This window comes from Uranotaenia lowii, chromosome 2, assembly GCF_029784155.1.
Source record: "Uranotaenia lowii strain MFRU-FL chromosome 2, ASM2978415v1, whole genome shotgun sequence".
Lineage (NCBI taxonomy): Eukaryota > Metazoa > Arthropoda > Insecta > Diptera > Culicidae > Uranotaenia > Uranotaenia lowii.
The window spans coordinates 232,568,904-232,596,386 of record NC_073692.1 but is presented as its reverse complement, the minus strand read 5'-3'; positions in this window follow the sequence as shown (position 1 = coordinate 232,596,386).

Genomic DNA, 27,483 nt, shown 5'->3' with positions numbered 1-27,483 from the left:
AAAGGACAAACTACATCTCCCAGAAATCCCACCCTTTTTAAATTAAGCTTATTTTATTAGGCACCTGTTACTGTCGGACCGCTTTCGTCTGTGTTTGATTTCTACAGGGAGGACACATTCCCGAATAACTTCTTTTTGTTCTGCCTGCGTTTTCTCCCAATAAACTTCATTGATCCGGTAGCGCGAATCCTTATCAATTTTAGAATGGCGGTCGAAAGGGCAGCTTGAGCAGTCAGGCAGCACCGGATACTTCAAGCGTTTCACTCGTTTAATTTCCAACGCAACGTCTTCCTTTTTTGTCCTCTTATGCCCTGGAAAGCATCTGCTACTAACTTCATCCTCCTTTTTGCTTTCACTAGAGCTTTCATAATTTTTTAAATAATTTAAAGCCATTTTGTAGATGAGGACCGCAGCAATATTTGGAAACGTATGCAAATCAGGAAAATTCTAGGCTATTTGTCAACTTTTGTTCACGTTATATTTGATAAAATGGCTACTGAGATTGAAGTTATTTTTTTCATAAATTCTTTATCTAAATTATCAATTTAACTCAACTGCCTATGTCCTACACCTACAATGATTGTTTTGCACATTAATCTACTTTATTTTGAGTATTGGGTTGCAAAAAAAATAGTTAAAACATTTATTTTGCGTTTTTCTCGCATTGGTGTTCATGGCACATTAGACCGTTTATCAAATATGGGCAGCGAATGTCTTAATGATGGTAAAGTGTCTCAAATACACAACATTATTTTACATCTTTATGCTTATGCTTATGCTTATGATACGTACACAGCCAGATCTTGTCAGCATCCCGGTGAATAGTAAAAATACATTTACTATTCATCTTATCAAGGCCGGGCCCACTGTGCAGTATTGGACGCAGAGACGACTGGAACCAGGGGAGGAAGAAACGTGGACAACAGTACCATACGTTCCCATGTTAATTTTATATTTATTCGTTGGGAGCATAGATGCTAAGATATTTCTATGCTCCTTGGTGTTGGGCCTTGCGATTCTTCCTTCAGGGGATGGAAATGAGGTTTTTCTACATGGAGTCCAAAATTCAACAATACAACATTAAAGAAATTTCTTTAATCATTATACACTGTTTAGTTCTGGATCCCTGTACCTTCATCTCAGGTCATCGACCATGGTTATAGCGCCATTGCCCGCTTTTGAAAAGATTTGAAAGAGCAGAGAAATTATTAATAAAGCACCAAAATCCTTAGAATTTTTCCATTCTAAAAGATTTTAGCGCCAAAAGGAATACATACACATTATGACATACTAAAAATATCAAAAGCAAAATTCTAAAAACAATTCTTTATGATAAATTTGCAGTAAAAGATAAAATTAAATGATTATGAGCGTAAGAAATATAATCTTTAATCAATCAAAGTTAAATGCACTGTTGAATATAAAGTTTTGACCCTGTTGCAGACGAATAATCATAAGTGTAACAAGTGTGGTATGCAAGTTTTTTTTTTGTTACATTTTCCTAGAATGAATAAATACTATTAAATAGAACTTTTAACCTTCCCATGCCGTTCGGGTCAATATGACCCGAAGCGCACATTTAAAATCTTTTTATCATCATTCCAATATACTGAAGAACTTGGAATTTTGACAGACCAAGTATGTTCTATGAAAATAATGATCAAATTAACGTCAAAAAATTAACATTATTTTACATCTTTATACATCATAATTATAACATGCGCTTTTTATAGAATAAAAAAAAGGATTATCTTAATTGTCCTCTCAGTTTACCTTGAAATCATTTTTTCCTAAAATTCCAAGGATGTTTTTGCTACACCACTGCTCATAACCAAGCATAACTTGACCAAGATAATTTTATTTTTGCGTAATTTATTCAACAATCGATAGGACTTCCTATTATCTAACCACACTGCTCATAGGGAAGAAATTTCTTACCAAAATGCCAAGAATGCAGTGTCAGCAGCCAAAACGATACACAATCCTGAAAGGAAGGCAATTTCCGGCTTTCATAACGATGATACAGCACCGTAAGCCAGTAAACTATACCCAATCTCTCCCTTAAAAGTCGATTATCTCAACAAAGGAATATGACTGGCACAACACCTACTAACAGATCTGGAGCCACCGAAACACCCACAACATACACTTAAAAGATACCAAATGGAAGAAACATAACCTCAAATTAGTTTTCGGTTGAAAAGGGGGAGCCTACACATATCTGGTTTCGTTTTCCGAATATTGTGTGGGCGATTTAACGTGTTACCATGGGATTAAAATAAATGGCTTCGTCTGTTGAGGAAAGTTCGGAACATTTATTTCTGCTTCCTATGATCCGAGAAGATTTGGACACAAAATTGAAGATCAAATTCTATAGTCCCAAAGCCGAACAAATCAAAAATGCAACCTTAAATTCGGACGAATTCTCCTTAGGGGAAAAAAATTCAATTCACATGCCTCTGGGGGTCAATTAAGCAACTTTACGCTCCAACAACCGGCATCGTCATTTTCCAGCCGTGTTGTGTTCACTCGCCAAAAACCCTTCTTCATATGGTGGCCCTTTAATGGTGTAAAAAGCGTGTTTCTGCAAGGGCAATAAAATAAAAGTGCACATTTGCAATAAACGTTAAAACGCCGAGCTTCGCTTTCGTTTCTCCCCCTAGACATGGCATCGAAAGGGCCATAAATTACCACTATGTTTGTTGCCGCCCTTCCTTTTGGTTTCTTCGGGAATTTCACTTAAGGACGAACGCGGAAGTTCACCGAAGGGTTACCAGGGATCTGCCCATAAGCAATTTTCAAATAATAATTTGGACTCTTATTTAACCCTGTATTAACTAAATCAGAGTTAGCCTTTTCCAATTTTTTTTTATTTACTGTAGAAGATAGAATATAGAAGACTGTACAGGATGATTTTAGGAATTTTAATTCCTTTTGACCATAGAACTACGTCTTAGGTCAACGCTATCCTAACGAATTTCGCGTCACGAAAATTTAGACGACATCCTGATTAAAAGACATCACAGTTATACAGAGTTATTTGTTAATCGTTGTCCCCTTTCAATTAGAACACCATGGTTTATTTTTACATCGATAAAACCAAAAGATTCGGATTTTTCTGCTCTTCAAGTTTACTGAACAAAGTTAATAGATTTTATCAAAATCTGGAGAGTTATTCAGCAAAATTGAGAAAAATTACAATAAGGCATTTCCCCACTTGTCAAACGAACAGCTGATTTCTCATGTTTACATTTTCTCGGCATATCGTGGTAGGGTAAGCATAACAACAATATTAAGCATGTTCAATGACCGTATAGACCGAAATAAAATTTGCAATGCAATTGTAGTGGTTTTGCAAGTGCACCTTGCTGAGGAGAATATAAACTTTTTATTTAATTAATTGTAAATTCATAACAAGTTGAGACATGAAGGTATGTTAATGATTCTAATTAAAACAGTTTTTAATAGAAAGCAATGAGCAGTGCTTATCGTCAAAGATCAAAATGGCGACCAGTTGGTGTTTACATTTTTCAAAACAAAAACAAAAAGCTACCCTACCACAATCTGTTTCAGGAAATACTCTATTAGGTACCATGGAAATACATTGCCATATGCACGTCTGATCTGCGGACTCTTAGCCGAAGATTCTCTCCTCTCAGGCTGTTCCTTGAAAATCATTGCTTTGACCACTGGTTTTTGAAATCTTTCGATAAAATTTACTGATAAAAACACACGAGAACCCGCTCTACATCCAGAAGCACACTTTATTAGAATTAACGTCTTTAGCTGGAATAAACCTACATAGTTTCTCTCTGTTTTAGTTTTCGCTCGCTCTCTATTGGTTTTGGAGAAGAATGCGTTAACACAATGGATCTCTTTAAGCACCTCCTGCGTAGTTTTCCGCTAGAGAGATACAAATCTGCCATCTGTCGTATTTACTTGAAACCTTTTTATTTTTATCAGATGGCGGTACTGAAGTGAATCAGGTTAGGGTGACATGAAATCGTTTAGATTTAAGATAAATTCAACTGTAAATTGATTGTTAGTAAACTGATCAAATGACTGGCCATAACATATTCATTCCTCAACGGTTGAATAAAAACCTTTGAATTACTTCAATGGAATGAAAAGATTATTTTTAATAATAGGGTAGAAGCACTAGTTATTGAACAGGTACCAGATATTGAACACTAGTTAAACATTAACCGATTAAAACAATAATAAACAGTAGAAAAATGAATCAAAATTCGTTGTGTCACTGTTGAAGCATTTTCTACCTCTGTTCAAATTTTTATCAAGAATCTCGGAATCTTAAAGCCACAATCCCCGGAACTTGAATATGTGGTCAAATTTTGGCATGGTTTTTCGACTGGATGAAGAAAACAGCCTATTTTTGATTGGGGGAAAAATTGGATAAAAGACAAATAAACGTCTAAGATAATGATATGAGTGGTTTCAACTAAGTCTTTTTAAATGATTTCTGGAAGAGTGGCAGCCTTTATAATCCTAAATTTCTTAAAATTTAACAAATTAAAGTGTTCAATCATTGGATCACAGAAAACGCCAATGTTTCAATTATTGAACGTTCAATCTTGCAGTACTCGTTTCGTGAAGAAATGCATGTACCAGTTATTGAACAAACATCGGTTGGTGCTTGGAAATGTAAACAAACTGTTTCTCGGTTGCTAGCTCAACCAATATCGCCCCTGCAAGGCATACTATCAAGCGAAATACCGCTAAATATATGCAATGATATTCAATGTTTACGTGTTCAATAATTAGAACATTGCCTGTTAAATATTTGAATCATTGTGTTTAATCATTGGAACAAAAGTAATTTTGAATAAAAAGGCTTAAAAAATAATTTCAAAACATATTTCCGCGAAAAAAATATATCGATTCGAAGCAGAGAAATAAGTTTAAGCTACGCTATCGAAATTTTATCAGAAAAACCTTTCGTTATTATTTATTAGCCACAAATGTGTTGAATCACAAAGATGGTGTTCAATATATAGTGTTCTTACCCTATAAAAAACTTCTCAGATATTCCAACTGACATTCAGCTATATTGAAATTAAGCTTGTTTAATCTATTCAAATGTTTTTTTTAATTAAGTGTCCATTTTTACCTTTACCTTCAAAACAATGATAATGATTTTCAATTTAGCAATTTTCTTTCTTATGTTTATCAAACAATTTAATATATTTCTTAATCGATTTCCAAATTTTCTAACATCGAAGGTTTCTAGACCGTTTAGCATTCAAGAATTCTCGGTTTAATCCGGGCATGCCCAAATATTCAAAGAAAATATCGAGGCGAGTCCGTATCAGCCCGGATTACCGGATTTTATAACAATGGTCCGGTTTTTGTCCGGATGTATTCACATAATTTGTTGAATTTATCAAAAAAATCAAATTGAGTAATAATTTGTTTTAATCTCTGATGGGGATTTTTTTTTATTATCTGACGGGTTTGCGCCGGGGGTCTTCAGATTTTCCCCAAAATTGAAAATTTGGTTCATTTTTGCGACTTAAAAACACATGTATTTTTTCAGATTTCTAACATTTTTATTTTTTGAGTTAGCTTCGGTTAGATTTTTTTGTAAATTAAAAATAACCATTTTTCAAAGCTACATAACTCTGTTGTTTCTCAACGGAAATTATAAAATAGCACATCAAAATGCATTGAAATTTTATCAGTTTTCCAAATAGAATAGTTGAAAAAAATTAAATAATGACCTTCAACATGAAAAGTTGTAAATAAACTTTAAATGGCGTCTAAAAGTACCGTCTGCACCACCGAATATTTTGCAAAAAATACCATTGTATAGCTCGATTCATGATGCAACTTTCATCTGAAGACACCAAAGTGGGCCATTAACACCTTGAAGAGTTATGAAAGAAATGATGACAATAAATCTCTTTTTTTGCATCGAAAACAAACAATGGTCGAACAACTGCTCTCACATATGGAGATAGCAAGCACTTCTAACAACATGGAAACAAAAGAACTTATCAAAGCTGGTAAAAAAACACTATTTTTTGTCCTTTTCAGACTGCCCCTACTCGCATAACAGTCCCATATGAATTTTCGTCATTTTAGGTCAACATAAGGCTTCAACATAAAAGACTAAAAAAGAGGTTTTGTTCTAGAAATTTCGAAAAAAAATATCAATTCGTGGCTGTCCTATATGAAATATACCTGAATAACAGTCCCATATGTGAAATACCACGGATTTGGTTAGTTTTCAATGTTTCTTTCGGCGAAATAGTCTTTGGTTTATTGCTTTGAATCATTTAAACATTTTTTTAACTCACTTGATGTCGAATGATGCACACTAGTTTTCGAAGGCAGGTCTGACTTTCTTAGGAATGACTTCCTGAGCGAAAAACTATCGGATGCAATCAAAAATCGTAAAAAGATTCAACTTACAATGTGGAATTCATGATATTTTTTGCAAAAGTATGTTTCTTTTTCTGACAATTGCATTTAGAAGTTCAAAAACGATCAAATTTAAGCTTGGTGAGAAAAATAAATTGTGTATGGGACTGTTATGCTAGTAGATTCGAAAAAGGTTTCAAATATGGTCGAATAACAGTCCCATAATGAATAAAAATGGTGCTCTCGACCTTACCAATAACCCAATTTCGAAAATTTCAGGCTTAACGATTTATTATGACAACCTAGAAACGATTTTCGTTTATACTGAAAGTGGTGGTCATAATTTAAAAATATATTCCAAAACAGAAAAAGCTGATTGTCTCGCTTGCTTATTTTTGTATATGGGACTGTTATGAAAGAAGGGGCGGTAGATTTTTGCAGCTTAACTGATTTCATGTTATATCCAAAAAACTGATAACGTATTCGTTTATACCCAGTTTTGCACCAGGTCACAACAAGTTATGCACATTTTACTGTCATTTTTAGAAGTTATGCGCTAAGTTTTGCACCCGTAATTCCCCAGATTTGATTTAAAATCGACGGTGGAACACTGAAGATTCGTGTGTGAGCGATCGAGGTAGCAAAACGAATTATGTTCGTTCTAGTATGGTAAACCTCAAAACTGGGCGAATGTAGAAAACGAATACGGTAAAAGTATCATATTTTCATCATTTTACAGCCTGGGCTGGCCATACTGAGCTCTTTGATTATTTCTACAACATTTGTGCCACTTTCTCATACTTTTTTGATCAATGGGAAAGGATTTTGGTGTCCTGCTTGCAGTGTTTAGCTCCCGATATAAAAACTATGTAAAGCACGTCTGTATTTCATTTTTTAATCACATTTTTGTGATCCCAAACACAGGGACCGAACCTTCTACTACTGGCATTGATTATATGCTTCACAATGATCTTTGATCGAAAAATTAATAAGTTATATAGTATATGACCAGGTTGTAAAAGCAACATTCCCATTATTAGTTATACCACTTAAACAATACGATACTCAGAATTTTGGTTAAAATTTAAAGTCAGTTTTGCTGCAAGCACTCTACAAAGCACGAGAAAGTAGTGTTTTTTACCTGCTTTGGTAAGTTCTTTCGTTTCCATGTTTTTAGAAGTGCTTGCTATCTCCATATGTGAGAGCAGTTGTTCGACCATTGTTTGTTTTCGATGCAAACAAAGAGATTTATTGTCATTATTTCTTTCATAACTCTTCAAGGTGTTAATGGCCCACTTTGGTGTCTTCAGATGAAAGTTGCATCATGAATCGAGCTATACAATGGTATTTTTTGCAAAATATTCGGTGGTGCAGACGGTACTTTTAGACGCCATTTAAAGTTTATTTACAACTTTTCATGTTGAAGGTCATTATTTAATTTTTTTCAACTATTCTATTTGGAAAACTGATAAAATTTCAATGCATTTTGATGTGCTATTTTATAATTTCCGTTGAGAAACAACAGAGTTATGTAGCTTTGAAAAATGGTTATTTTTTATTTACAAAAAAATCTAACCGAAGCTAACTCAAAAAATAAAAATGTTAGAAATCTGAAAAAATACATGTGTTTTTAAGTCGCAAAAATGAACCAAATTTTCAATTTTGGGGAAAATCTGAAGACCCCCGGCGCAAATTGTCAGATAATAAAAAAAAATCCCCTGATCCGAAAACGGATATTTCATAATTATTTTCATCAAAATTTATAATAATTTTTTTGAAGCATTGAACACATTTGATGTGCTTAAAAAAATAAAAGTACAAGTTTCTCCTATATTTTCCTGATTTTGTTCGAATAATGGATAAATTTTGCTCTGATTTGTCTGTATAATACCCGGTTTTTGTATTAGAAAATTTCAAATCGGGGTGATCACCCTTCCCCCCAAGCGGCAAAAAACCGTTAAAAAATACTCGCAAAAGCTGGAATTTTTAGAAAATCTTAGGACTTTTCCTAGTAGGAGTACTTATGAATTTTAAAAATTTTCCACTCCGTGGGGGTGTCTGTTAAATAAAAGAATATATTAATCACTTAAAGGCTCAGGATTGAAAAAAAAGTCGGTCCAAAAAACTAAAACAGCTGTAATTTGCAATTCGCTGGACCGATTATCACCAATGACCCTCCCCCGTCCTTGGACAAGCGTGGACATTTTGGAAACCCTCACCTCCCTCTCCTAGATATCCACGTGGACAGATTCGATTTTTGGTGCCTACATCTCTTATTTCTGTTAGAAAAACCTTAGATTTAAATGGTTGACTTTGAAAAATGATTAAAAAATTTCTGGTATAGAATTACTTGAAAAATATGGAAATATCATACCTACAATTGATTATTAGTGATCATTCAATAGAGAGAAGCGCTGGGTTGCTTGATTTTTGAGCCATATCTCATATTCATATATTCAAAAAATGAGAGCCTATAACATAGTTCAATTTTAAACTGGAAAATTTTTGTTTGTTAGAGATAAATAAATGAAAATTGAAGACTCCAGCGAATATTTTTTGTGTAATTTGAATAATCTGATGCAGGACATTAATCTCGACTTTATATTTGAAGTGAAATTTTAATATTTCATGTATGTTTTGTATGTATCACTTTATGTAACATTACGTTTCATTCATATTCAATTTTCGAATATAATTATTAGGCGAACATGTCCACGTGGACATTACTCAAACCTCTGCCCCCTCTCCGTCGACAAGCGGGAACATTTTCAACTCCTCCCTCCCCTTAGTCTAAATTGTCCACGTGATATGTGAACAGCCCTTTATAAAAAGAAATTCAAATTTCAGCCAAATTTTTCATTCTTTCTTTTCAACATTGGAAATTTATTAAATGTTTACGATATTCGAAATCTTATTTAGTTTCATTAAGTAACAAATTCACATCAGAAGAAAAAGCGACATTTTTTTAAATTTTTATTGTTGGTATACATTATATCCTTTTGAGACCGATTTCAATAGGAGATACAATCAAAAGCTTTAAAATGAAGGGTTTAAATTTGTTCATTTCTAATATAAACTCCTTAATAATCTCCAATTTTCAATTTCTTGGTTTGTTTTCCATTGCAAGTTCCGATTTTTACAAATGCATCCCAAATGCCCATATTTTTTCTTAAGAGATAGAAGACACATTCAAATTCCAGACTATCTCACTTTTCACTTTTCATTTACCGTGGTTGAATTAAAAGGAATCTTTCGATTGCTTTGATTCAATCAATTTTGTATAATTTCTTTATTTAAAACGGCTCACATCTTTAGACTTTAAGGAGCCAAATTCCTTGTGTATGTTTGCAATTTTTTGTTAAAGTCTATTTCATCACTTTTCTGAAGAGAAAAGAAAATAGATAGGGAATTATGAAAAAATTAAAAGGATTCCAGAACAAGATTAATAGCGTTAAGGAAAAGGTAGATATAGAAAATTAAGTCCAAGTCTATCACAGCTAACACATCCATCACTGGAACGTTGGGTGGTTTCCCTCGGGCCCTAAGAGAATCTTTTAAGTTCACTCTGGTGACATTTCCATAATATCAGTAAACAAAAAAATAAGAAATCGACCTGAAGGAATAAAAAATAAGCTCAGATCAAACGTGTACAGCTCTCAAAAACTGAAATTAATTTCACTCTACTATATTAAATTTTTTTATTCTTGATTAGGATGTTTATTTTAGAACGTTGTTAGGAGAAAATGAGCTATGATTGTATTTGCCTCGACGTAGTAACTTACATATGAGGCGCTCAGAGCCAAAGGGGTTTAAGTGCAAAATTTATCGATTTTGAATTAATATTTCCAAACGAACTTCATAATTAAAACTACAATTGGTGATTTTTTCAGATTTTTAGAATTTTATTTACATACTTTTAAGTTTTGTAGAGAAATTCAAATTTAAGATAAATAAACGCAAAATGGCCGAACACATCAACTTAAAAATGTGTTTTCTCGAAATTATATTCTTTTTTTTTTACAAATCGCTTATTTGTCCTTCTTATACCCCTTTGGCTCCAAAAACCTCATATATGTATTTTGAGCCGTTATCATAATTAAACAATTTAAATAATAATGACGGTTTTTATAAAAATAAACCATTCTCCATTTTCCAAAAACTTGCCTATGTCTTCATTTTTCCCAGGAAAGATAAACCCAGTGATAAAACTATCCCGTCATCACTCGACTATTTTCTCGGAAAAGCCAATCGCTCAAGTTGAATATTCGGAAGATATTTATCTAATTTCTGATCAACGCGGCTACATTTCAAGATTCACACCAATTATATCGCCGATACTGCTTTTAGCTTATCCACACAAAAATAATTAAAATTTTATGTAGAAATCAAGCTTAATAATTAAATCCACTCTGAACCTGGAAATTCGGTTATTTCAATTGAAATTGATTGGGATTTTTATCATAATTTATTCGTTGCAAAATTGTTACTTTTTCTTCCAATAAAAATAGATTTCCCTAAGCTTCATACCTAAGAGTTTGTTTTTAAAAATCATATTTCAGAATTAAATTTATTTTTAGAAATCGAAGAATAGAAATATGAATTCATAATTGTGCAATATTTTAGAATCACGATTCAGAAAATACTTCAGAAAAGTAATAAAATATTCAGTTTTAAATGCATTACAATTATTAACAAACAATTTTCTCAAATAAATCTTTGAATTTCCAAACGTATTTTAGCAAAATGAGAAACATTAATATTTTGTTGAAATTCTTGCGCTGATGTGAAGATGCTCAGGAAAAATAATGTTGATAATTTGAAGATTTTTTTAACATTTTTTTCTACCAAAATGTGTGTTTTTTTTTTCATTTATGAAATGAAATTTAAATCGAAAGATGGTCAAAGAGTTCTTTTAGTGATAATTTTTAAACTATCTAATAAACAAATGACGGAAATTATCTATTTATCAATATTTTATAGCAGTGAATATTAAAAACTCGCAGATTGTTTTATAAAAGAATGTATAAGTTGTATAAAAGGATGTCAAAATAAGTTTGTTAAGAAAATTGGTTAAAAGTTTTCGCTATTCTTCTTCAATTTAGATTTTTCAAAATACAAACCCCTAATTTTGTGACATGAAATTTCAAGGGAAGACAAAAAGGAATGTGCAGCAAATGTGGAAGTCTCATTTGCAATTACACCCCCCCCCCCCCCCTCCTCTCATCACCCCCTCCCTTCGCTTTCTCAAAATGATCGTTGTTTTGCTATATATTCACGTTCCCTTTATTGTCTGATTTTTGAAAATTTGGAAAATCACCCCCCCCCCAAGAGCCAGGTCTAGGACCGCCCCTGTATAACACAGTGCCATGTTTTGTTGATTTTTCTGTGTTTTCTCTGCTACTTTGATCATGAGATTTGACAGCTCTGAGCGCTAGTGGCGACTCCACTCGGAAAATTAACTTTTTCCAGTGATCCAATCATTTAGAGTCTTGATCAGTTGACAGTTAAAACATTCGAAAACATTCTTTCAATTTTGCATTTAAAAAACCTGAACACCTCTCATTTTGAAGGTGCGTGTGTGTAGAATGTCGCTCCTATTTTGATTTTGGAATTCACTCTTCAGTTGTCAAAATGCCGTCCAAGGAAGAAGAGCAGCGTATCAAAATTTTGCTCGCGCATCGCGAAAATCCGAGCTACTCGCACGCAAAGCTGGCAAAATCGCTAAAAGTTGCCAAATCAACCGTTAAAAATGTAATTAAAGTGTTTGGGGAACGTTTATCGACAGCCAGGAAGTCTGGATCGGGGGGAATCGAAAACCGGAAGCCGCTTAGACGGCAAAGAGAGTTGCCGGTAGTTTCAAGCGTCTCTCTCCGAGATGCCGCAAATAAGGTGTGTGTATCGTCTACAATCGTGCATCGAGCCAAAAAACGAGCCGGACTATCGACTGACAAGAAGGTAGTGACTCCAAATTGCGATGATAAACAAAATACGACGGCCAAAGCGCGATCTCGGAGGCTGTACACGACGATGCTGATGAAATTTGACTGCGTGGTAATGGACGACGAAACCTACGTCAAATCCGACTACAAGCAGCTTCCGGGACAGGAGTTTTCTACGGCAAAAGGAAGGGAAAATGTAGCAGATATTTTCAAGCACATGAAACTGTCAAAGTTCGCGAAGAAATATCTGGTTTGGCAAGCCATCTGTACCTGTGGCTTGAAAAGCATTTTCATAGCTTCCGGGACTGTCAACCAAGAAATTCACGTGAAAGAATGTTTGAATAAACGTCTGCTGCCTTTCCTGAAGAAACACGGTTGTTCCGTACTGTTTTGGCCAGATTTGGCATCTTGCCATTACGGTAAAAAGGCCATGGAGTGGTACGCCGCCAACGACGTGCAGGTGGTTTCCAAGGACAAGAACCCTCCCAACACGCCAGAGCTACGCCCAATTGAGAAATACTGGGCTATTGTCAAGCGGATCCTTAAGAAGACCAAAAAAACTGCTAAGGACGAGTAGCAGTTCAAGGCAAACTGGCTTTCTGCGGCGAAGAAAGTGGACAAGGTGGCTGTACAAAATCTGATAGCAGGGGTTAAGCGTAAGGCCCGGCAATTTGGATTTGGAAAAGCGGAAACCTAATTGAATATTTTTCCTGAATTTTATTCTAATTAAACTTGAAAAGAAACTTAATTTGATTTTTAAATAAACGATTTCACCGATTTACACGCGTTTTCCCTTGACCAAATTTGGACGATATCACCCTTTAATAAATGCGAAGCCAATTTGGTTGGTTGGCTGCACAAAATTTTGAATCTGTCACTCACGGGGCCAGTAAAATTTAAGTCTGATTTAATTTGTGGTTGAGCCAGAAAAAAGTTACACATGGATCGTTTACCAACAAGGTTAGATATTCTGTGCTATTATAAATACAGCCGTGAGAACCATAATGTTTCGCTCATGGAAAGAATATAGCTTGTGACAGGGAGGTATTGTAGATATGGAATAGAGTAGGTCTTCTGCATCATCTTAAGCGAAACGTTACTAGACGGATTTCAAAACTTACATAAATGCCAACAGCTTTAGAAAATTTATAGAAGGCAGGATGCGAAATCATGCTTTCTTTAAAAAAAAGTAAAATGGAACGTTTCTTTGACATCAATTGTGGATACATCGAAACCGCATTGAGAAATGACAATATCCGTGCTGATTTCTGGAACCAGCATTGAAATCAGAAAAATACCTTTTCGGTTTCTTGACAATATTGACAATGATACACAAACAGTTTGTCAACGGTGTAACATGCAGGAAATAAAGAAAATTGAGAAACTAATTAGCCGCCCCTACATCGAGAAAAAAACTTGTGATGAAAATCCCAGATATGGAACACGGTCTAACACAAAACTAATGCAGTTAGTGCACAACTGGTTGTCCATCAGATGAAAACAAATACTCACAAACTCCGTGCCTGGAACATTGAAAATATCATTCGCAACTCGCAACTTTCTAAAAATCGTGGAGCTGTTGGGATCTTAACTGCTGCTGCTGTTGCGTTTGGTGTCAATCCACGGACGATAACTTTAAGCAAGTCATCGCTCTAGAGAAAACGTAAAGTGGTAAACAATACTGAAAATTGTTAAAAACAACTTTTCGTTATTACTTTCATGTTTTTTTTCAGGCTCGTTCACAAATATCAGCAAGGATCAAGAACACTATTCAAAATAAAAAGTCGTTAGTTGTTCACTTCGATTCAAAACCAATGCCTTAAAAATATAAAAAAGACAAAAACATGAAAAATAAGCTGTTGCAGTATCAGGAGTAGATTCAGTTGAACGTAAATGAAGAATGTGATCCAGAAAATCCGACACTAGTTTTGAAATGGAAACTGTTCTTCACCAAAATTATATAAACAGGAACACTTAAACCAATAATATACGTCTCAACCGTGAAATTTTGGAAGTCTTTCTAAAGTATGATTTCCATTTCGTTAAGCGATTCGATGAAATTCTGTCGATGTGAATACGATCTGCATCGTGTATGGCACTGCTTGAATGATCGCGCAATGGCATGGTGTATGGAGCTGTTTGTACAAACTTCAGGGCATTTACTCAGCCCTAGCTGAGATGGAGGTGGTTTTTTGTTGTTGCTGTTGCTGATTTCGCCAGCAATCGTTTGTATTCGCACGAAATTTGTTTGTATCGTGTGTGGGTGAGCACAGAACCAAACAATCGTCGTGGAATCATCGAATTTGCACACGTCATTTGTGTAGTCTATGGTAAGGCCATGCGGCGGCAACGCTATTCAAACCGTATGGAGCACATCTTTCATATTTCCCCCTTTTTTCCCCTCATTTTGACAGATTTAAGCTCTTTTCCTCAGATTTAAGCTTTCGTCTCCTATGCTCTCAAGGCAAAAAAAGCTTAAATCTAAAAAAAAAAGCTTAAAATCGAGATTCACGAGCACATATTCAAAAGATGTTGGTCACACGATACATAGACAAATCGTGTAACGTTGCAGGGATCTGGGTAAGGCCCGCTTAAAAAATTCTGTTCACATGATTTATCTTCATCAAACGATACTGCAGCAAGTTTTTTTTAAGCCTGGCTTCATACTTTCCACACAGTTTTATAAATTCCTACTTATGGGTAGGGCGTTAGTTTAATACTTTTTGGAACATTTGCTGTGTAAGTTAGCAGCAAATGTTATAATACAAACAGACTCGGGAAAAGCAGTCACTTGCTACAACAACCAGCTGTTGTTGGGCAAAGAATCACACTATGATTGGTCCATCTTGGATCGATCCTTGGAAGATCGATCTTTTCAACTCCGATTTTCGATTTTTTGGATCGATTCCTCGGCCAGGAAAAAATCGATTAAATCGATTTATTTTCGATTCGATCTTTCGATCTTTTTTTCTCATATGGGGAAAATAAAAGATAATGGCCACCTTAAGGAGGATGCTTATTAAACCTTTGAAAACAGCTATAATACAGACCCCGTTCGTTTTTGGCAACATGCCCGAAGATTTTGTGTTGCCAAAATCGAATGTTGCCAAAATCGAACGGTTTTTTTTTCTGCAATGTTTTTCTCTTATTTTTACAAAATAACTATTTTAATTATCATTATCGTTATTTTAACCTTCCAAAGCCGTTCGCTAAATATCCGTTTCGGGGAAATATGCGTTGTAATTTGATTTCGTTCTCCTGGCTGTAAATGTTGACCGATTTTGATGATATTATATTCATTGTGTAGGTAATTTATTCTAATTACTCAACATTTCAAAATAAAGTCGATATGTATTACCAGGTTTTCAGAAACTGGTTCAGAAAGTTAAAAGTCTGAAAAATCAATTTTTTTTTTCAAATACTCATAACTTCTGACAGCTTTTCTGTATTTAATTATTTCATTGATGTTTGAAATCGTCAAGAATCCATCTATCCGACAATGTATAGATATGTTGGGGTCCAATGAAAGTTTTTACCGCTATGACAGATCTTCCGGTAGAAAAAAGTCTTACTTTAAAAAAACGACATCCAGTTTTGGCTTTGCTTAGCTGTATTTCATTTCTTAATGAACCGATTTTAAAAACTCAAATTTTAGTTTTTTGGCGTTAATTTGATCATTATTTTCATAGAACATACTTGGTCTGTCAAAACTACCAGTTCATCAGTATATTGGAATGATGATAAAGATGTTTGAAATGTGCGCTTCGGGTCATATTGACCCGAACGGCTTTGGAGGGTTAAGTAAATTTCTGACCATTTTTTGAAATTTTAATAGTTTTTTCGCATGTTTTTGATGCATTTTGCACTATTTTTGTTTCGTTTATAATCTTTGTTTTTGTCATTTTAATTGGTTTTGTCAATCTTCATCATTTTTAATTTGATTTTGTCATTTTTAGTCTTTTGTTTGTATTTGTTTTTGAATTTTTTAATTTTTTCATCTTTTTGTAATTTTTGAGTACTCTATAATTTTTTTTAAAAACTTTTGATTTTGTTGTTGTATTCCATCACCATTTCTGAACGTAAAAACGTATTTCTGATGTTTGTCTTAATTATATTGGTCCTGTTATGAAGAAAACTAAAAGGTAATGTCGTTTCTAAAAACCGTTCGATTTTGGCACATGTGCCAAAATCGGATGTTGCCAAAATCGAATGTTGCCAAAATCGAATGTTGCCAAAATCGAATGTTGCCAAAAACGAACGGAGTCTGTATGTGAGTTACACCATTGTTTCGTATTCACACACTAAAAAAGTCTATTTCCTAACTGGCTGAAATTTAAAGAAAGTAGATAAAAACGTTTAAAAATGTTTTTTTAGTTTTTTTTTGCCAAAATCGGTAAATCAGCCACTGTAGGGGCATAAAAAGAACCCCCCTGGGCCAGTATTGATAGTGCTAATCGAGGTGCGATGAGCGTTTTTTGCCGCAGCAGCGAAGCATCTACACCCATAGAAGAGGTTGCAAAAATCCAATGCCTATTTAGCAAATCTCTGTGCCGATAATGCGCTGAAATGTGCACTGTGCCAAAGACGGTATGTTTGAAAAACCGTAACTGGCATAAGGACTCGGCTCCCAACCAAAATGATGACCACTACATTCAAGCGAAACAAGAAAAACATTTTATGGGATTTCCTTCCTATTGGATAATTCATCCCAGAAACAAGAAAATAAAAATTAAAACCACAGCGCTGCAGTGAGAATCGAACTCACATCACCAATTGTATCGTCTTCCCAGTCCGACATTCTAACCAGTGTACTATTCGAGCTTCATGCAGTACGAGGTATATTTTGTCATAGGCTTTCTGTTACCGATCAATCACAAAAAACGTACAACGGCGGCTTCCCGGCGTTTGGCCTCCTTTCAATGCATTCCTTTGTCTTAAGATGGAAACGGGAAAGGGAACGGGAGTGAAGGAACGGGAAACCCATTGAATGAGAACTGTGCTTTGCTGCCTGCTATTACATACACACGCTACATATACACAGCTGCTAAAGCCGGGCAGCTTGGCCGGTGTTGTTTGCCACTTGCCAATTGAAGGAATGTTTTTGTTGTTGCTTTTGCTACATACACACGCACAGCTTAGCCGTGTTTGCCGGTTGATTGAATTAGAAGGAAGTTTTTGTTGTTGCTTTTGCTACATTCACACGCACAGTGCTCGGTTCGCTGGCTGCCTGGTGTTGGCCGGTATTTATTTCCATCCTTCTTCGGCTTGTGATGCGATAGGGAGGGACGCGAAAACGTTTTTATTTTGTTTCATTCAGACATACGCAATTCGGTTTCGCTGGGAGGTTAATGCCGGTGGGCGCAAATCGAATCAGTGCCGGTCGCGTTATCTTCTTGTACCAATTATGCTATGAAATTGACTACACGCCATTGGCACAGAGGCTGAATTTTGGGTGTAGCAGCGAATTTTATTCGATAAAGTCAACTGAATTATAGAGTTACTGCTTGACTAGTTTCCATCTGACGATTTAACTATTGGTAAATTATCGGGGAGATAATCAGAGATCTCGAGTTCGATTCCTGGTCGAGGTGATTTTTTTTTTCATTTAGCATTCATGATTCCAATTTAATTTCCAAAAGTAGTGGATTGGGTGAAGGGAAGTGTTTTTGTTTGATTGAGATTAAAAATTTTCTCGAATCTTAAGAAATAACAACGATTTTCCAAAAACTACTTTTTTCAAATAAATTAATAAATTTCATTTTTGAAATTTTTCTGCATACTTTGTTCGATATCTCTCATACCTACATTAAAATAACTTTAAAAAAAATACCATGAACTAATTTCTTTAAATTCCTAGAATATTTCTTGTCAATACATTACATACTTAAAAATATCATAGCGTTTACGAGATATTTGGATTTTGATTAAAGTTGTTTACAAAGACTAACTCCGGTTCACCTTACATAAAAGCGCTTGAAATATTTTTCATTTCATATGTAGAAGGAAATATTGTGTCTTTTTTTACACATTTTTAATAAAAAGCAGTTCTCTCTTGTTACAAATGGAAAAGATCGATTAATCGAAGATCGATCTTTAAGCTCCGATTTTTTAGACAGATCGATCCTAGAATCGTTCATCTGAATCGATCTTGGAGATCGATCTTTTCCTGAAGATCGAACAATCCTAAATCACACAGGTAGTATAATGCAGTCGATAAAAACAATGCTTTAGCTCACATCTTCAAACATCTATTCGTTTTTTCTACCCAAAGCGCTCTAGCTTTGATCTGTCCACGTAGTAGTTTCATCATCTTCAATTAATTCTACTTAAATTCTATAAATTTGCCGAAATGCCAACTCAAGATAAAATTGATACTTTGATTAACAGAAAACAGGATAAATTTCCAGTTTTTTCAACAAGGATTTTTCCTTGTTAGAATGCTTTCCAAAACAGAACTTTCGTAAATTTAGCTTACAAATATCTCCAACAATTTTTTTGAATGAATGATTTTGTGAAAATATCACTTTTTCATTCAAAAACTTTTCAAATACTTAGGTGTGTTTTCAATCGCAAGAAAAAAAAACAGTTTTTTAAACTCAATTTATCGCTTAGTAGCTATCAATATTTTTTCAAAAAATATTTAAAACACTAGAAGAAGACCTAAAAGTTGACTCTACTTACTTCTGAAGTAGAAAGCCGTAGTAAAATTCATCGAAAATGTACACCTTTTTGTTTACCTTTTTTCTTAACTACAAAACGTCAAACATTTACCTGGCATCGCGGATTGTGTATCAATTCGACAGAACACAGAAACAAAACAGCCCAAACTTCTGAACGAGGAGTAGCACGCTTAGAGCAAATTTTCATGATTGGGTCAAAATCCTAAAAATCGGAATGAATCAGCATGTTTTGCCAAAATTCGGTATTCGGTATATACCGATTCTTGGATAAAAATTTGCCCAAAAATCGGTATGAATACGGATATGCAGTGTATCCGTTTGTTTCCTGAGCTCCCTCTCTTTGAAAACCGAAGGGAATAGGGATGTATAAATTTCATTATAATATCGCATTTATAGTATTATTTGTCCGGATTTATTCCCTACAGGAAGCAGATCCCATTCTTTGGAAATCACGAAATGATTTTTTAGTCGCCAAAATAAAGTGCCAACGTTTAACAGTCATAAAAGATCATGCACAACTAGTTCTAGGTACCTATAGCAGAAGAATTTAATGGATTTGGTCCAAGCACCGACCACGAGAAACAAAAATTGTTGATGGTTGTTACAGAAAATCGAAAACAACAGAATACTTCTTTTAAACCACCAGTCATTGATTATGTAACATCTTAGTCTTTCCCCAAGTGTTTTTTTATTTGTGAAGTGTTTTTGATGGATTTTGTTATTTTATAAAAATTATCCTGATTCTCATTAATATTGGTTTTATAAGCATTGAATCTTGAATTACTCTTCACGCAATAAAAAAAAACTATACTTTTCGTTCAGCAAACGAAGAGCCCAAAATTCGCATCTTTTGGTAGTATCAATGTTAAAAAAATTGACCCAGGGTACAGGGACCCAGGATTTTCTTTTTTGGAGCTTTGACAACCCTAGAAATCTTGTTCGTTCCTCCAAAGTAATGGGCGAGTAAAATGTTTAAATTCAACCAAGTGCTGTTCAACATTGCATTCTGTGAATCTCAGCAATACCTTGAGCTATTCGTACAGTTCAGTTTGAGATCTCACACATTCCGACAAACAGTCCACATACTCACCCATATTCCAGATGACGTGCAGGAAATCGTTTGGCTCGCGCGAGGGGGAAAAATATTTTCATCTCATTCTGGAGTAGGAAGAAATTTCCCGCCGCATCCAGGCCTCAGATGGCTGTTGCTGGCGGATACTGGAAGCACTTTCGGCCGGGTGTTTTGTTAGAAATGAGCTTAATTTAAAAACATGGAATAAAATTTGAAAGCACGCTCCCAGTCAGTCGTTAGCAGACGGGAGCGTGTGTATTTATTTTCTTTTAAATTCCATCATATAATTGTACATTTGCATTCATGCAAATGGGAGCAAAAAATATCGCCAGGCCGACAAAATAAAAGTGTCACAATTTAAGGTTGAAGGTGAGCGAGGGTGGTTCAAGATTTAATGAGACTGCAATACCTGCATACATATGATCATTAGGGTGGCCGTTAGCTATATGGAAGCTTTTAAAAGCCAAGATTTTACAGCTTCCAACCTCTAATATTTCTCCCCCCAAATAACAAACTGTGCAAAATATCACTTTGATCGAATAACTCTAAGGCGACCCTCAAACGCCTTGAAGTTGAAAGTTTATGAAAAAGGCTAAAAAATTCCATTAAATTTATAATTTATCCTAGCAACAATGTAAAAATCTTAAAACATTATTGAAAGTAAGATTTTGAGTTCAGGAACAACTTTTTAGAAGACGACATGTTGTTTAAGACTATTTAAGTGAAAAAATGTATAGATCTTTTTGTTTATATTTTCTTATACATACATTTTGCATGGGGATATATGAGAATTAAAAAAGTTGACAAAAGTGTCAAAATGTAGATCATTTATTTTAAATTTCTTTTACATTACCAGTTTTTCGTATTTAAAAGTAAATTTAAAATAAACTTCCTTAAATTTTTAAAATAATTAACTAAATTTGTAAAATGAAACCTTTGGTAACAAAACTACAAGTTATTTTTTTGACAATTAAAACATTTTTTAAATTATCATATGCTCAATAGTCTGATAGATTCAGCTTTTATAATTCAAGTAAAAAATAATTTTTCTAGAAGTCTTCAATTTGTCAAGAAGCAACTTATTCTTTGCCTAAATCAAATAAGCTAAACCTATAAACCTTTTGAGAAAATCTAAGATTTCAACCATAGGTAAAAATAAATCGTATTTACAAAAGAAATGAGAGATTTCCGATCCAAATTAACAATTTTAATCTGGAAGTTTAACTATTAAACAAAAATTCAATATTGATATACTAATAATATTAAACAATACACAACGAAAACATGCAATTGCTTGCCAATTTTTAAAGTGGACATTAAAGGGTGATACGGTCAAAATTTGGTTAAGGGAAAACGCGTGTAAATCGGTGAAATCGTTTATTTAAAAAATCAAATTAAATTTCTTTTTCAAGTTTAACTAGTATAGAATTCTGGAAAAATATTCAGTTAGGCTTCCGCTTTTCCAAATCCGAATTGCCGGGCCTTACACTTAACCGCTGCCATCAGATTTTGTACAGCCACCTTGTCTACCTTCTTCGCCGCAGAAAGCCAGTTTGCCTTGAACTGCAGCTCGTCCTTAGCAGTTTTTTTTGGTCTTCTTTAGGTTCCGCTTGACAATAGCTCAGTATTTCTCAATTGGGCGTAGCTCTGGCGTGTTGGGAGGGTTCTTGTCCTTGGAAATCACCTGCACGTTGTTGGCGGCGTACCACTCCATGGCCTATTTACCGTAATGGCAAGATGCCAAATCCGGCCAAAACAGTACGGAACAATCGTGTTTCTTCAGGAAAGGCAGCAGACGTTTATTCAAACATTCTTTCACGTGAATTTCTTGGTTGACAGTCCCGGAAGCTATGAAAATGCTTTTCAAGCCACAGGTACAGATGGCTTGCCAAACCAGATATTTCTTCGCGAATTTTGACAGTTTCATGTGCTTGAAAATATTTGCTACCTTTCCCCTACCTTTTGCCGTAGAAAACTCCTGTCCCGGAAGCTGCTTGTAGTCGGCTTTGACGTTGGTTTCGTCGTCCATTACCACGCAGTCAAACTTCGTCAGCATCGTCGTGTACAGCCTCTGGAATCGCGCTTTGACCGTCGTATTTTGTTTATCATCGCAATTTGGAGTCACTACCTTCTTGTAAGTCGATAGTCCGGCTCGTTTTTTGGCTCGATGCACGGTTGTAGACGATACACCCAGCTTATTTGCGGCATCTCGGAGAGAGAGCTTAGGGTTTCGCTTGAAACTACCGACAACTCTCTTTGTCGTTTCGGCGGCATCCGGTTTCCGATTTCCCCCCGACTTCCTGGCTGTCGACAAACGTAACGGTAATTTATAACGGTAATTTGTAACGGTTCATTCACTTCCATCTGTACCGTTGAGCCGTCAACACGTACGCCGGAGCATCGTATCGTTGCTGTGTACCTGCAGGAATAAATTTACATTATTTATTTTTTCCTTACCTGTTTTTCAATCAGCACTTTTCAGTGCTTAAATTATTTTTATTTTCTTTTATTCATATTTTTCTCTTTTCTTTCCAGCATGGGGAAGTCATCGGCCGGGTTAAAAGAATACGGATTGCTGAACCTAATTCAGGTCCATCGCCCAAAAAAGTTGAAATTTCCAATTCATTCGATGTCCTTCATAACATCGGTGATGAGGAAATATTCATATTTAATTCTAATAAGAGTACTAAGAAACCTTCTTCTTCTTATACTCTTAAAAACGAAAAGGTTCCACCAATTACGGTCACGATTCCTGACTTTAATGCCTTTCGAAAAGAAATCGTCACTTCCGTCAAGGATGTGAAGATTTCTTTTCAGATCGGTCGAAGGGGAACTGCTCGTATATTGGCGGAATCTTTCAATGATTTTCAAAAAATTTTAAATTATTTGAATAATAAAAAACATCAATTTTTTACTTACGATACTAGAAGTGATCGTCCATTTAAAGTTGTACTTCGTGGTTTCACCGGCGATCAGACACCGGATGAGATCACAACCGAATTAAATTCTTTGTTAGGTTTTTCTCCGATTCAAGTGATTCAAATGAGGAAAAGAACCAACACGAATAATATCAGTAGTGTTGGTTTTGCTCCTGAGCTTTAATTGATCCATTTTAAAAAGGATCAAGTTAATAGTTTGCAAATTCTTGAAAAGGCTCGTCTTATGTTTCATTGTCGAGTCAAATTCGAACCTTTTCGAAAATCTTCAACCAATTTCCTTCAAAATATTACGCAATGTCGTCGTTGTCAAGCTTTTTGTCACGGCACTAAAAATTGTAGAATGAATGCCAGATGCATGCTTTGCGGCTCATTCGATCATGAAAAATCTAAATGCCTTTTTGGTGGTGATAAACCACAAACAGAATTTTTCAAGTGTACGAATTGCGCAGGTAATCACTCCTCGAATTCGCTAGACTGTCCCATCAGGGCAAAAATTATTGCTTCTAGGAAAAACCCCAAAGTTTCCAGAAAAGTTTCTTCTCCTCCTTCCTCTTTTTCGTCTTCACACGTCGGGCCGGCAAACAACCTGCCTGTTCGCGGTCAGCCTCGGCCGACATTGGAATCACGGCTGGGTAATACCCGAAGTGATTTTAATGTTACCTGTGCTGATTCTGCGCCCCAGACTCGTTGTTTATCGTTCTCAGAGGTGGTTGAAAATGGGTTTCCCTCTTCAGGTTTAACTAATAAAAATGGGAAAAAACCAAGTCTCAACGTTCATGCGAAGGCTTGGGAAAATCCCCGAAATTCAAATACTTGTTCTTCTCCTTCATTTTCTGATCCTAACAATTTTGTTGATTTGGGTGAGATTACTGAGGAAAAATTAAAATTTTTGCATCAAAATTTAATGGAAATGATGCAACTTATGTTGAAAGCAAATTCAATGTTTGAAGCTTTCCAAACTTCTTTTAATTATGTTAACAAAATTATTATGACTTTACGATTCCCTCATGGATCCAAATAGATGTTTAAATATTATGAATTGGAATGCTAGATCTTTGCTGGCTAACCAAGATGAGTTCTTTTTATTTTTGAAAACCCAAAACATACATATTGCTGCCATCACTGAAACTTTTTTAAAGCCAGACAATAACTTGAAAAGCAATGCTTTCTTTAAAATTTTGCGAAATGATCGACAAGGTGGGGGTGTAGCTATTGTCATCAATAGTCGTCTCTAATTTAGACTTCTTCCTTCTTTCAATACCAAAGTCTTAGAAACAATGGGAATTGAATTAGAAACGTCTATGGGGAAAATTATAATTATTGCCGCATATTTGCCTTTTCAATGTAGCGGTGAACAGACAAATTTTTTGAAGGGAGATTTACAAAAACTCACCAGAAACAAATCTAAATTTTTTATTATTGATGACTTTAATGCAAAACACCGATCTTGGAATAATATTTCATCAAATTCAAATGGGAATATTTTATTTAATGACTGCTCTGCAGGTTATTATACTGTTGAATATCCCAATGGGCATACTTGTTTCTCTTCGATTAGAAATCCTTCCACAATTGATTTGGTTCTAACGGATTTAGGCGAGCATTGTAGACAATTAGTTATTCATGCGGACCTCGATTCAGACCACCTTCCAGTGACTTTTTCTTTATCCCAAAGTCCCATTGAAAACCCTTTAAAATCAACTTTTAACTTTCATAAAGCTGACTGGGAGCGATATAGTAATTTTATTGAACGTAATTTAGATGTAAACGTTCCACTGAATTCAATTGAAGATATTGATTTGGCTGTAGAAAATTTGACAACTTCAATAGTCAATGCTAAAGCCGCTTCAATACCCAAAGTTAAACATAAATTTAATCAACCTTTGATCGATGATGATCTTCAGTTTTTGATACGACTGAAAAACATTCGTCGACGCCAATATCAAGGTACTAGGGATCCTTATTTGAAATTTATTTATTGCGACCTTCAAAAAGAGATCAAACGTCGTTTAAATTTCATCCGTAATGAAAATTTTGCTAAAGCAGTAGAGGACATAAAACCCTACTCAAAGCCGTTTTGGAAATTAATTAAAATTCTGAAAAAGCCCCAGAAGCCAATTCCTACTTTGAAAGATGGGGATAAACTTCTTTTAGCTAACGCAGAAAAAGCTAAAAAATTAGCCCAACAGTTTGAGTCTGCTCATGATTTTAATTTAAACGTTGTTAGTCCAATTGATGCCCAAATTTCCCTTGAATTTGATGATATTTTTTCTAAGCAAAATGTATTTGAAAGTTCCTGTGAGACAAATATTTATGAACTTAAATTGATTTTCAAAAAAATTAAAAATATGAAAGCACCGGGGGAAGATGGGATTTTCTATATTCTTATTAAAAAGTTGCCTGAAAGCACTTTAAATTTTTTAGTTAAAATCTTCAATAAATATTTTCATTTGGCTTATTTTCCCAATAATGGAAAAATGCCAAAGTAACTCCAATTTTGAAACCTGGAAAAAGTGCTTCAGAGCCTTCAAGTTATCGACCAATTAGTTTGCTTCCTTCTTTAAGTAAACTATTTGAGAGAGTTATTTTGAATAGAATGATGATTCACATTAATCAGAATTCTATTTTCCCTGATGAACAATTTGGTTTTCGTCATGGACATTCTACTACACATCAACTTTTGAGTGTAACTAATATGATTAACGCTAGCAAATCTGAAGGTTATTCAACTGGTGTTGCTCTTCTAGATATTGAAAAAGCTTTTAACAGTGTTTGGCACAAAGGTTTAGTAGCTAAATTAGCTCGATTTGATTTTACTGTATATCTCATCAAAATTATTCAAAATTATTTGACTAGCCGAACCTTACAAGTAAGCTATCGAAATTCATGCTCTGAAAGGACTCCCATTAGAGCTGGGGTCCCTCAGGGCAGTATACTTGGGCCGATTTCATACAATATTTTTACTTCTGATCTTCCTGATGTACCAGAAGGAAAAGGTAGAAGATTATTTGCTGATGATACTTTGCTTTCAGCCAAAGGTCGAAATTTACGGGTGGTACGCAGTAGATTGCAACAACATTTAAATTCCTTTTTGAATAACTTGAAAATGTGGAAAATTTCTCCTAACGCTTCCAAAACTCAACTTATTTTATTTCCCCATAAGCCAAGAGCTAAATTTTTAAAACCTAATGAAAATCATTCCATAACTTTTAATGGGGTTTCATTAGAATGGTCTGATCACGTGAAGTACTTGGGACTAACACTTGATCGGAATCTTACTTTTAAAAATCACATTGAAGATATTCAATCTAAATGTAATAAATACACTAAATCTCTTTATTCTCTTATCAACAGGAAATCCAAGTTGTGTCTGCGAAATAAGATTCTTATCTACAAACATGTCTTTCGTCCAGCGATAATGTATGCAGTTCCGATTTGGTCTAGCTGCTGCGCGACGAGGAAAAAAGCCATCCAGAGGATTCAGAACAAGGTTCTGAAAATGATTTTGCGGCTTCCACCTTGGCACAGCACCGAAGATCTTCATCGGATTGCGGGCATTGAATCGATCGAAGAGATGGCCAACAAAATCATCTCCAACTTCAGAGGCAAATCGATGCAGTCTTCCATTGCACAGTGCATTGCAGGGATTCGTTCTCTTTATAATTAGTTTTATTTTAGGATAGTGTTTAGTTTTAAGTTTTAAATATTTTTGCCATTACAGGATATTCTCCTACATTAAATACTTGATTGCGCTCAGCAAGTTTAAATCTTATAAATAAATTTTTATTATCTAGTTAACTATAGGGCTCTGAACAGTTCATTATTGAGCTGAACACCTAATTTAATGTAATAATGTAATATAATTGTAATGATGAATTGATACAAATAAATAGTTTATTTATTTATTAAGTCAAACTATGTAGACTACAATACTTAAAACTACTTAAAACTAATGTAAGCTATTGTTTTGTTGTTCTATGAAGTTGTTTTTGAATGCCTTTTTTAATTGTGTTTTGTTCATCGCTACGTCTAGAATTTCACTTTTTAAATTGTATTTGTACATCATTTGATTAATAGGTTGATGTTTTGACATATTTAAAAAAAAAAACATTTGTAACGGTTGATTTGGCAACTTTTAGCGATTTTGCCAGCTTTGCGTGCGAGTAGCTCGGATTTTCGCGATGCGCGAGCAAAATTTTGATACGCTGCTCTTCTTCCTTGGACGGCATTTTGACAACTGAAGAGTGAACTCCAAAATCAAAATAGGAGCAACATTCTACACACACACACACACCTTCAAAAAGAGGATAATCAGGTTTTTAAAATGCAAAATTGAAAGAAATACGACAAGTTGATATTGACCAAATTTTGACCGTATCACCCTTTATATGTTTTTTAATCAGAAATATTTTTCATTAAAAGTCAATTCCAAAATTTCAATCCTGTGGAAGATTCATTTCATCACTTAACTA